General features: G+C 41.7%; 1 pseudogene; it reads right to left on the reverse strand.

Moving 5' to 3' along the window:
- Positions 1-406: 406 nt before the first annotated feature.
- LOC110305010 (ATP synthase peripheral stalk subunit d, mitochondrial pseudogene) lies at positions 407-835 on the reverse strand (annotated as a pseudogene).
- Between the last annotated feature and the right edge of the window lie 4877 nt (positions 836-5712).

Consider the following 5712-nt stretch of genomic DNA (forward strand, 5'->3'; position numbering starts at 1 on the left):
TATAGTCCACAGACATACCAAAGGCAAGACAAGTCTTTATCTTATCAAGTTAATGACTGAGATTCACCATCACAACTACTACTTTATCCGGAGCTGTTTTCTTTGTGTGAGGTATGGGGTGGAGGGGTAGGCAAAAGACCAACCTTTGTTATCATCCAAGCACCATTCAGCTTTCGGTTGCATCTGGTTGATTGACTGATTGATTTGAGTCAGAGTCTCACTATGATAGCTTTGGATGACATGAAAATTGCTATAGAGACCAGGCTGGCCTAGAACTTAGAGAAATCCATCTTCCACCTCCCAAGTGCTGGGATAAAGATGTGTTCTACCAAGTTGGCAATTATTTTTTGCCAGCACTATTTAAATGTTTTATTTCATGTCAGTCAGGGCTCTGTCCCAGGCTTCTTCATAGGTTCTCGATGGGCTGGTGGGGCCTGTACGGGTACTTCTTCTTGTCCAACTTGGTTTCTGGGAAGATCTCATTCAAGTCATCAATGGTCATCTGGTCAAAGGGAATTATGTTCCTCATTTTCTCCAGCTGCTTCTCATACTCCTGGGTCCTGAGCTGAGATCCAGACACAAACTCAGCACAGTTCTTCACATCCTCCTTCTCCTCCTGGTCTACCAGGGCTGTGTACTTATCCTCAGGCACAGGAATCTATAGGGCATTATACTTCTTTTCAAAATCATCCACCAAGGCAGGCTTGGCCACACTGGCCTTATAGTAAGCCCAGTCAATCGCAGATGGTTTCTCAGACAGACAAGCCAACCTGGTGTGGAAGGTCTCATTCCAGAACTTCAAGGCGTTTCCAATTGCCTTCTGGTTTGGGGGCATGATGGAGTGCTCTCTCTCCAACCCCAAGTCGGCAATTTTTAAAGTCAGTATGCTTTTAAGATGGGATTTCTCACTGGCCTCAGATCTACCTATTTACATTAGGCTGATTGGCCAAAAAGCCCTAGAGATCCATCTGTGTCTCCTACAGTGCTAGAATAACAAACACACACCACCATGCCTTGGTTTATGTGTGTTATAGGGACTAAACTCAAGTCTTCATGCTTATATAGGCAAGTACTTTATCAACTGAGATGTCTCCCCAGCTATCCCCTTCCTGGGGCTTTGAAATACCCTGTCCATAGAAATCATTCAATAAAACATTGATCAAATGAAAGGATGCCAATGACTAGGGACTGTTTTACCCTTATCAATGATTTTTGGACAGCAAAGTGGATTTCAGAACCAAGTTAAACTCCAGAAAAGCTTTAGACAAGCTACACAAATCATAGAATGATGAAAACCATTTAGAACTTGGTCTTAATTGACTCTGAAAGGCATCCTTTCAAGTTGTTGTGTAACCCTCTGCACTGTATACATTGACTGGTTCACAGCATCCAAAATAAAAACAGCCTTAGCTCGTGACCAATAAATCTGTCTCCAGTTGTCTCACAGATGGACAATTTTAAGAGTCAAATAATTTTAACTCACTTAAATACAAAAGAATTAATAAGTTGGTTTTCATTGGCATTTGTTTTGTAAAATACTTGCTAACTTGAATCAGGCATGGATTTGCAAATTCTGTTATGAAAGAAACTGAATGCAGAGTTTGAGAATTGTCACTATGCACAGAGTTTGAGATTTGTCATTTGTTTTTTCTGTTCTTGCTTATGTAGTAGCACCACTTCAAAGATGCTAATTTTTCATTCTGATGGCATAAATCCTGGCTCAGGTTATATACTATCTGACCTCTGCCACACAAGGTCCAATTGATGGAGTCAGGGTTTGAAGTCAGCATTCTAGGTGGAAACAAACTCAGTAGAGTGTACTAGACTTAACAGCCACAAAACCCACTCCTCCCCACACCAGCATACAGAAGGCATGTCAATGTACAATCAGTGTCAAGCTGCTTTAACCAGGAGGAGATGCTAGAGAATAAGTATGTAACACTGAAAAGGTTTCCCACTGACAAGAGCTCACAAGCCTCAATGCACTTCTTTTTGTCAGGGTGAGTTTGGTGTTCAATTGTAGTAATATGTTTCTACTTTTTGCTTCACAGAGAAACTGTATCCTCTTTTCTGTATTTTATGGAATAAATGCCATTTCCCCTCAGCATTTATATTTAAGGCCTTAATCCCCAATGTGCTTCTATTTAAAGATATGTCACTCTAAGAATGAAATTAATGAGACTTAGTATCCTTAGAAGGGATACCAGAGAAATTCACTAGAGAAACAGAGAGAGAGAGAGAGAGAGAGAGAGAGAGAGAGAGAGAGAGAGAGAGAGAGAGAGAGAAAGAGATGAGGCAAAATGGCAGCCCTCTATAATCTAGGAAAAAGCTGAAAATCTGAGTTCCTGTTTTGGCTTCTCTCAGTGGTAGACTCTGATCATGATACAAAAGCCAAACCAACTCTCTTGCGCGCTTTCAACTCGACCAGCAAGAACGACGCTGCAACAGGATCCTTCTGCACACGTTTATTGGGAGAGCTTGATTGTAGAGGCGAAAAGACCCTGAGCCCAGCCCTGGTGCTGCTTTATATAGGCCTAGGAGAGGCGTGTCTCACACACGGATTGTGTTGTGTTTGGTTGATGCTTACTACCTCATTTGCATTCCTACATCTGATTGGTTACTTTCTCTCTTATCTGATTGGTTACTTCTCTCTCTTCTGATTGGTCAATTTCTCTCTCATCTGATTGGTCAATTTTGGTTAATTCTCAAAACCTCATCTTGGCAAAAAACTTTCCTGCCTATGTATGCGTGGTAGCCTGTGCCACTCTGCAACAGCACATGTGGCTTCCCACATCTCCCCCTTTTTGTTTTAATAAAATGAGGCTGGACTAGGCCTGTGCAATTATGTCCATCTGCTGTGGCTCCTGTTTTAGGTTGTTCCTCCAATGTCAGTCTTTTCCTGTCATAGGGTAACCCTATCGCCACTGGGCCCCGTGTCTTAGGTTGGCCTGTGCATGAGGAAAGTTGCCCATCTCTGGATACCCCAGTGCTGTGTGACAGTAACTGCTAAATGACCTAGGGCGAACTCTGCAAAAGAGGCCAGCCAAAAAATGAATTAGTAGGGAAATCATGATCACCCTGTCATATGCATCAATGTGCAAGGGCTGATCAATGATTGTTGAGTCTCTCTCATGTGCAAGAGCAGAGAACTCAGATGCCGACTAATTCTTGAGCATAGATAACCAAACTTTAGGGGAGGCGCCGTTTTCAATAGCTAATAGTGCCTGAGTTATAATCACCTTGTCACGTTTTTGTTGTGTTCTAAATTTGCATACCAACCAGAGCATGAGCGCCAGTCCACAGCATATGGCAGCACCAAACAAAATCACTCCCACCCATTCCTTAAAGTAAGAGAAAGCAGAGGAAAGCCAAGAGGTAAAGTCTCCAAAGGTCACAGGTTCCATTCTGGTTCCATTAAGGTTCAGGATCTGTATCTGCAGTCTCCTCTGCAGCCTATCCAGCTCCTGCGACCAGTTTCCCTTCAGATAATTCGATAGGTCTGTACTTTTAATAAAAGAATTATTAATATACCTATTGGGAGTAATGCATACATGCGGAGTGGATGCCACACAACTCATTTGAATGACATCCATCATCTGTTCCATGTTATGCTGTAAAATATCCACTCTCTGATTCACTAACATTAATCCTGAGGCGATATGAGAATCCACCCTTTGCAGAGTGAGCAATGCCTCAGACGTTTTTTCTGCTATCTGACTTATGGTATCAGCACTATTAACTTGATTGGCCATAGCAATTCCTGTGGTAACCACTGATGCTGCAGACACCACAATGGCAGTGACAATGGCAGCTGTGATTCCAAAATCTCTCTTCTGTCTAACTAGACTCATTATTGGGAACTTCTATGGATCTGCCTCAACAGGTACAGGGACCAAGATTGGTAGCTGTACCACTAAGGCTAAGGATTTGGTTCCATTCCAGCATTGCGTCAAAAAACAAGTGATATTTGTACAATCTAACCATTCTGTATCATTTTGAAATTCAGCCAATATAAAGAAAAATGGAGGACTAACACAAACTTCTACTGGAGAGGTAGTCATATTTCTGATAACTCTATTAGTTGTCACATTATCTAAATGAGCAGAGGTATTGGAAAGTGTGGCAGAAACATTCAGTATCTCATGAAAGGTGCCAGTCAGCAGTGCAAAGGCTGACAGACTGGTACTAGCACCTGCCTCATTACTTAAAATCCATTGGTAATATGGCCAAATATTTTCTTTTCCTGTAGCATCTCCTTTATCATTCATTACAGTAAAATCTAATGGAGGTGACAAAACAAAACCCTTTGCTATTTCTTTTCGAGGAAAAATTTTTGATTGACAAGGTGAAAAAACTATAGGAAATGTGAGGTCCGGATGACACCAGGGCACGCTGCGTTTAGCAGTAGCATTGCCAACAGGCCATCGTGATTTTTTGGGAATAGTCACCTTTCCCTTTATCATAATAGTGGTGATGTTTATAGGTGAAGTTACATTATTTCCAACATCACCTGAGCCTAATTGCGCTCCTTGGACGACTTGCGTTAAAGCATTAAGTAACACTCCAGAGCTCACTTTATTTTGGATAATGGGGTCTGCCCAATTAGAGATAATCTTTTTCTTTAAAAATATACAGGGTGTAAAAGGTCTATCTACTTCATGCACAAAGCATAGTGTATAATTTAAATGAAAACTCGTACTATTATACACCCGTGGCTCTTGAGGAGTTTGTCGTGCACAAGGCGCATCTAGAAAATATTCTGTTGCATAAAACTAAGGCAAGGTAGAAGAAGTGGAATGTACCGGTAAAGGTACTGGCCATGATCTTACTATGGCCCACAAAGGTATACTTATCCCGGTCTCAATCATCAGGAGTAAGAATAGCAGGATCATCTTGGGATTCATCTTGCTCTTTCACGGTCCTTGTCAGTCGCGTCGGGACCCAAAGTGGATTTTCTTCACCCTGTGGAAAAACACAAATAGCTCCCCGGGATCTGATTAAGATAGGATCCGGGCCATACCATTTATTATCAAGGACATTTTCCCATTTGACCATTTCATTGGGCAATTGAGGCCATTGTCCGTGCCTTTCAGCTGGTGATCTTCCAGCATCATCCAATTTTTAAAAATTAAGAGTAAATATTGTAAGGGATAGAGCCATCTTTGGCGTCATAGCCTCTATTCCCCCTTTCTGTTTTTGCAAATATTGTTTCAAAGTACGATGGGATCTTTCAATGATGCCTTGGCCCTGTGGATTATAGGGCAGTCCAGTAATATGTTTCACTTGCATTTGTTTGCAAAATTGGCTAAATTTAGAAGAAGTATATGCAGGACCATTATCTGTCTTTAGCACTAGGGGCTTACCCCATGCAGCCCAAGCCTCTAAGCAGTGAGATATGACATGAACTGCTTTTTCCCCTGACAAGGGAGAGGCATGTAGGACACCAGAACTGGTATCGATGGACACATGTACATATTGTAATTTCCCAAAAGCTGGGATATGCGTGACGTCCATTTGCCAAACATCTAGGGGTCGCAATCCACGAGGATTAACACCCACGGAAGGTGCATTAATAAATTCTACACACCTACCACACTGTAGGACAATATCTCGAGCTTCTGTTCGTGTGAGCTTAAACTTTTGTCATAATGTAGAAGCAGGGACATGATAAAGTTGATGAAAATTTTTTGCATTTTCTATAGAATTTTGTGA

Source organism: Mus caroli, unplaced genomic scaffold (assembly GCF_978045245.1).
Source record: "Mus caroli unplaced genomic scaffold, Mus_caroli_1 scaffold_1, whole genome shotgun sequence".
Classification (NCBI taxonomy): Eukaryota; Metazoa; Chordata; class Mammalia; order Rodentia; family Muridae; genus Mus; species Mus caroli.